Source organism: Cupressus sempervirens, chromosome 5 (assembly GCF_028749045.1).
Source record: "Cupressus sempervirens isolate cs-2001-9-10 chromosome 5, ASM2874904v1, whole genome shotgun sequence".
Classification (NCBI taxonomy): Eukaryota; Viridiplantae; Streptophyta; class Pinopsida; order Cupressales; family Cupressaceae; genus Cupressus; species Cupressus sempervirens.
In genome coordinates, this window is record NC_143122.1 from 683,504,627 (window position 1) to 683,512,034 (window position 7,408).

Below are 7,408 nucleotides of genomic sequence, written 5' to 3' on the forward strand. Positions count from 1 at the left end.
TCCCTGCTAACTCCTATGGTCCAACCAAGTATTCCCTTTGCACCATAATTGGACACACATCAACATCTTGCATTTTCAATAGGCCTCCTAGAAATGTGATGGTTATATGATCTTCTTTGTGGGATCCATCTTCAAACAATGTTCATACAACCTTAGGAACACATGGCATCATCTTGTATCTTTGCATGAATTTTTACAGGCCTTGTGAGAACATGATGACTGTCAATCTTCTCTTATAATAACTGGACCCATCATGTTGCATTGAAGTTGGAGATACGTAGACCCATGAGGAAAGGATTAACTTTGATGAATCATCAGTTCCCATTGAAGTCGTTGAAACTCAAGTCTCTACTATGTGGAAAGATCTTGTGTTTTCATGTTCGAGGAGAGAGAACATTCTGAAGATACAAGAGTCATTGATCTTTTCCCTAGGAAATCAGGCATCATTTGAAAGATTGGTCCCACCTTGTGACATGCATACACATCTCGTATTTTTGCTTTTATTTCTATCATCCTTCCAAAAACATGATATTTGTTGGTTATCTTGGCACCACCTTGTCCACATATGCAAATGTTCAAAACATTTATACACCAAGGTTAGAAATATGATAAATTTGCGGACCATGGGCTAAAAAAAAAGACAAGTATAATGAATGCAAAGGAACAAAGGGGAACACAATATACGACATGAAGACCCTTACTTAGGTTAGGCTATTAGAAAGAAATATTCAATGGGGTCAAGACATATCATTTAAAACACTAGGTAAAAGGGACTCACTTTCATGATATAAGGAACCTTTAGGTTACTCAAAAAGTAACTTTGAGTATAAAATTTGTAGGGTTTTTCATCCTTTTCTTTAGGGTTTTTCAACGCTAAGGTAATTTCTCATACAACCATACATACAAAAACCCTAAATATGGCCAAAGAAAGGGACAAACACTGCTACCATGGATAATTTACACCTTGTAGAAAACACTTCCAACAAGGAGGAGGAGGAGATAATGAAGGATACTATTGAGAAGAAAAGGAGAAAGAAGGATACAAATGGAAAGACAACAAGCAAGTACGAAAACGCTAAAACAAAAAAAAGGAGAACATGAAGTAGAAATTAAAAAAAAAAAGATATATAAGTTGTACCCACGTAACCATTACACCTCTTTTAGCTGAAGTGCCAGTAATTTAAATAAAAAATAAAAATATGCCTGAATCTATTATTTTATTAAAAAATAAAATATAAGTTGTATCCATGTAACCATTAAACATCTTTTAGATGAAGTGCTAGTAATTAAATAAAAAATAAAAAAAATTAATGAATCTATTATTTTTTCCCTATATTAATGCAACTTATTATGGTATCAATTCATAAAACAAAAATTACATTCTCATTTTAAATCTATATTGAATTATTTTTCAAAATTATTTTGAAAAAATATATAATAAAATTAATAAAATATTTAAAAATTAATTAATTTCATAATTATTAGAATGAAATTTAATAATTTTTAAATATATTGATAAGCAAAAAATATTTCCCATAGAAGAAAATATAATTAAAATATCTTTTATAATTATATTTTAATCATTGTTTTTCTATATATTTACTATTAAAAATTATTAATTAAAATATATTTAAATATTTATCTTTTGATGATATTGACAATTAATTAATAACTAGTCAATATCATAAATTAAACAAACTTCAATATTTTCTCTATTTTATAGGTTAATAAAAATACACTATTTTAACCTAAAAGATAGAACATTTTCTCCAATTTTAATTTTTTAAATATTAAATTACTTTTTAAGTTAATAAGATATATTCCTAAGATAAAAATTCAAAAGAGATTAATAAGACTCTCAATTACCTTTATTTTTAAATTTAGTTAATCACAAAAATATATTTTTAATGAAATTAGTTTTTTTATGATTTTCTTTTTTATTATTGGTGAGAGGCCGAAGATTAATTATTATGTTAATTATTATTATTTGTCAAGACTCACAATTTACTGTAGGCTCTTGCCAAAATTAATTTTTTTATGATTTACTATATATAAATTAAAATTATTTAAATGTATTTAATTTTTATAGGATTCTAAATCTTTATTTAGTTAATATAAAAAATATATTTTTAGTGTGATTAGTTGTCAATAATGATTTAAGTTTTCAAATATATGAAAATTAAATTTTTAAAAAAAATCTAGTTTCAAAAATATATTTAATTTTTTTTATCACAATTCTATCTTCTTGGTATTTTTTTGTAAATTTAATGATATAACTTAGTTTTTGAAAATATATCATTATAATATTTAATAAAAATAAAATAGATAGAAAAAAATAAAATATATTTTTTAATCTCTAAAATAGATTTGTATCATAATAAACTTTAATTTATGTTAAATATATAACAAAAATAATTATGATAATGAAATAAAGGAAAATATTCTATAATAAATATTAAAATAGAATAATTATCATAGTAAGTTAAGTTAATAATTTTTTTTAATAATAATACATAGCATTCTTGAAATCACATAGCTTTGGTAAATAAAATAATCACACGTTAATAAATTTCTCATTTAAAATATTTGATGATAAAAAAATTGTATCTAAATTTAACTAAGTAGATTCGACGAAAACTGACGGTAAGAGAAGGCAGTACACATTAGAGCTCTATGTTGTGTCATGACGTATGGAAGGAGGTAAATATTCGGCTGGGTAGCCGCTTCCAATATCCAAAACCTAACCCTAATAATCAAACTCTGCCCAGCCATTTTTTGTGCCCTAGAATGATGATGGACGATTCCTGCGTCTGTTTAAATTGTGCTCGCAGGGCTCTTTACTTATTGTATCGCCCTACACCTACTATTGAAAGGGGCCAGGGCAATCCATCTTTCTCTTCCAGTAATTTGACTGAGAATGGACCTAAGCACCGCCTGGCCGCCAATCGTAAGAGTCGGATGAAACGCGGTCACTGCACGAATGGAATACGTTCATTTGTTTCCAATCGTTCCTGAAACCCCTCCCTTCTTGGATATGGGCGAGGCATCCCAGAGATATGGTAGGTCAAAAAGCATAGATATTGGTTGGAGGTACGAAGTGACGTTCCTTCTCGTTGGGCATTCGGAACAGCACAGAACATGGATCCTTTCTGTCGTCGATCCCTGTTTGCTAGATGATCCGTCTGTCTTGCCATCCCCACCTTGCCCTAGTGCGCTCCTTTTCCCGTGCCCACTGCCCTTATCTTGCTTTGAAACCTTTCAGCTTTTGACTATTGCAATAGTCGCGAGCTTCTCTGCTTTTTAGGTGTATTTTATTTTGTGTGTTAAAGAGATTGCAGTGATGATTGGTGATCCCAGCTCACTTTGAGGCCGAAATTGGCCTAGGAAATTTAATATCACCCTATGTCTGAGCAATTCCTTTTAACAGATTTCCGGTGATGTATGATATGTATTATACCATGCTAATTCTGATCTCATGACGAGTCAAATATAAATTAGCTGAGGAAATCTATAGGGTCCAGAAATAAATCTGTAAGTTGTTAATTTCGTATAGGGTCCAGAAATAAATCTGTAAGTTTTTTATTCCGTGTTTTGCATTTTTACGTGTTTTTGCCAATGCTTTTTCTTCATTTTTTAATTTTTATTTTGTCTCAGAATTCCCTCAACCTCAATATATTCTCTAAGGTCCGTAAAGAAATCTGTAAGTTTTTATTTCATGTTTTGCGTTTTTAGGTGTATTTGTCAATGCTTGTTCTTGTATTTTTTCTCTCTCAGAAATGTCCCAACCCCGATATTCAAGTTTTTACTGCTTTAAGATGATTAGCTGGTTGCAATGACTTGATCCATGCATTTTGTTTACATTCATAGGGTTTGAAGCATTGGGTTTTCTAACAGTGGGTTATGATTAACGTTTCTAAATGCAGGTTTGAAAGAGAATGGTCGTGGCAAGCCGGTAAGGGGCATTTTTTAATTACGAGGAAATCGTGGCTAGCATTATTTTTTCATTTGCATTTTGTCATTCTGCCCTCACTGCACCTGGTATTTGAGATATACTCTAGGTCCTCAATGAGTCACATTCAAATGTTTTACGTGGTTTGCTACAGTGTAAAATGTTTTCTGTATTTCACCATTTTGCATACATATGGTACGTGTGTATAGTTTGATGTACTTCGCCATGACTCAGCTTTTAGATATACTTATCTTCTGGATCTTCCGCTCTAAATCATAATAACTACTGTTCTTTCGAAATTTGCTTTGAGCCTATTTTCTCTGAATGTCCTATTTAGATTGTGTTAGCTGTGAGTAATATTTTTAATGGGATGAAAAGACACATGCTTTACTCTTCTTGTGGCAGTCACATATTGCTATTACAAGCCAACAGTCAAAGAAATTACCATAGAACTACACAGTTTTAATGAAAATAATAGAATTTAGATTATAAATTACAACCACATAAGCTATGGAGTTACAGAACTAAACAAAAAGTTAAAAGGGCTGTATAGATTACACAATGCTTAAGATAAGAGTTCGTATAAATTACTAATTACTAAGTTCCAGAACCCAACGGCCACAACCACATAAGCTATGGAGTTAAAGAACTAAACAAAAAGTTAAAGGGGCTGTATAGATTACACAATGCTTAAGATAAGAGTTCGTATAAATTACTAATTACTAAGTTCCAGAACCCAACGGCCACAACCACATAAGCTATGGAGTTAAAGAACTAAACAAAAAGTTAGAAGGGCTGTATAGATTACACAATGCTTAAGATAAGAGTTCGTATAAATTACTAATTACTAAGTTCCAGAACCCAACGGCCAAAGAGTACGGTGCAAATTCAGTTTTGGGTAATATTTGCTCGAAGTATGAATATTTAGAGTATATTTCAATTACAGAAAGAAATTACGGATATCATGTAAATGTCAAATATAGAATGAGCTGAGGACTGTCTAAATGACAGATACTACTTAAGCCAGTGTAAAGCAGTAGAAATATATTCTCCTTGATTTTATGAAGTGCGTAAGCAGAGTTTCCTAAAATAATAGATGCAACTGAAGTTTTTTTAAGACCGTTAGCTTTCCAGGGATTGTTAAATGTAATTCAATCCCTTGTTATTGTAGCCTTATCCTAGGTCTACTTGATTCCTTTTTGCGAAAGCCTTGTTATAGTGATCAGAGCGCAATATTGCAATAACCTTGGCCCCTTCATATTAAGTCGGCCTTGTCATCCAGACTATATGAGACGGGTTTTAGCAGTAGCTGCATCTATATATGTGTAGTCGAGGGTCTTATTGGAGTAGCGACATCCTTGCAAAATGGTGGTTGACCTCACGGGGAGTATACATGTCTTTGTTAAACTACCTTACTTGTCTTTGTTAAGTTGTAGAGTTTGGACACACTCTGAATACAGCTTCAAGTTAATGAATTGATTCAAAACTCAAAATCAAATGCCTTAAGTTACAGAGCCCGTCACAGTTAAATTGTATTAATTGCTGAAGATGAGAATTTGCGTAAATTGCAAATACAGCTTTAAGTTACAGCCCCTAACAGCTAAAGACCTTGCCGTGTAAATTCAGGTTTAAGTATCATTTACCTAAATGTTGAATACTCCTTTAGCCAGTGAGCAAATAGGCTTCAAATTGTTAATATTGCTTAAGGTTTTACTTAAAATAAAGATGCAAACAGAAATTTTACTGAACCCACAAGTTTTCTTGGGGATCTCAAATGGAATTGATTTTAGCCTTGGTTGATATAGATTTGGTAAAGGGATTTGCAGCAATGACATGCTTATGGTAAGTAGGATGATTGCTGCATTAGCCTTCTTATGCTAAGTTAGAGCATTGCTGCGATAGCCTTTAGGCCCTTTAGTTGAGGTCAACTTGGTATCCAGAATACTAACTGTGGTCCAGACTTTGGGAGTTAGTATCTCCATCTATTTGAGTGTAGCTGAGGGCCTCGTTGGAGCTGCAAAACTTCTTCTGTGCGATAGTTTATGGCCTTACTGCTACTGAGTACCTACCTTACCCTGCTAAAGTAGCTGAGAACTGTGTTGTTTAAGCCTTTACCTTTTCGGAAGGAACTAAGGGCATTGCTGTATCAGCCTTTCACTTTGTGCGAGTAGCTAGGGACCTTATTGTTTCAGCCTTTTCCATTTGTGCAAGGAACTAAGGGCTTTGTTGTTTCAACTTTATCTTTTGGAATTAAATTGAGGGCCCGATTTCGGTAAGCTTAATCTTGTGGAAGTAAGGCACTGTGATAATTGATGGCCTTTCCTGTGATAGCCTCACAATGTGGATCCAGTCAAAACCCTCAATTGTGCTAACCATTTCCATGCTCGTTCAAAGGCCTCCCCATGTTATCGTGTGGAAGTAAGGCATTGTGATAGTTGAGGGCCTTTCGTGTGATAGCCTCATAATGTGGATCTGGTCAAAACCCTCAATTGTGCTAACCATTTCCATGCTCGTTCAAAGGCCTCCCCATGTTACTCTCAAGGAAGTCCTTAAGGACTTTGTTGTGGCGGCCTTACCTTGTGGATCAATCAAAGGTGTTGTACAGTAACATGTCAATTTTTGGGTGTTGATGTCGATGTTAGCTTTACCCTTGGCTTTTAGGGTAGAAAGCATCTTCTTGGTGTATTTTTGATCGGCCTTCCATTTTTAGGCATATCCTTGTTTTGGGGCTCAAAGTGTTCGACCCAGGCTGTGTTTTGGGGGCCTCAAAGCGGCTGGTCTTTTTGGTTCAGCTTCTAAGCAAATGACCTCTGGTCAGCTTGGAAACTAAACAATTAAAATGTAGGTGAGCTGGAAGTAATGAAAGTAGAACGTGTTCAAAGTTAGTGGTACTAGCGGCTCTCAATAATACTACTTGTTGAGGGATTCAAATCACCTCCATCATGTTTGTTTATGGCATTACTTTTAGGCCACAAGTCACTTATCTGTTCACTGCTTTCTGGAGGTGGTGGAATATAAGTTCTGGATTGTAATATTTGAGATGATTAAGGCAAGGAATATTTCTTTTAAAGTTTTATATAGTGAGGGCAAATTGGGATCTGCATTTGCAACCATGAAAAATCATGGCAGTGTGCACGATCAAACCTAGTGGCATTATCTGTTGCAGCAAGGTTACAATTTTTTGTTATCATAGATTTTGTTCTTTTTGAGGTGCAGTTCTATCCATCTAAAAATGGCAAAATGGTAAAAACATATGCAATAAATGGTGGTGTATATTACAATGTTGCTTTACTATTAGCATAGTATTGATGTATGAACTTATTTGCCAGCAAAAATAAGGAGTTGCTGGATGTGTTTTTGGGCATGGGGTAAAAGTTTCAAGAAAGAGCAGCGGGGATGGGGCTATATATTTACTATATAAATAATGCATATAGTACTCAAATGTTAGTAGTGAAAAGA

The 7,408-nt window shown here is 33.4% G+C and overlaps 1 long non-coding RNA gene and 1 other non-coding gene across 2 annotated transcripts; both read left to right on the forward strand.

Moving 5' to 3' along the window:
• Positions 1-2,638: 2,638 nt before the first annotated feature.
• LOC149557782 (uncharacterized) lies at positions 2,639-4,248 on the forward strand. Its single transcript, XR_016364909.1, has 2 exons — positions 2,639-3,059; positions 3,924-4,248. It is a non-coding gene; the product is annotated as an uncharacterized LOC149557782 (long non-coding RNA).
• Positions 3,428-3,509, forward strand: LOC149557783 (small nucleolar RNA snoR53Y). Its single transcript, XR_016352524.1, has one exon. It is a non-coding gene; the product is annotated as a small nucleolar RNA snoR53Y (small nucleolar RNA).
• Positions 4,249-7,408: the final 3,160 nt, after the last annotated feature.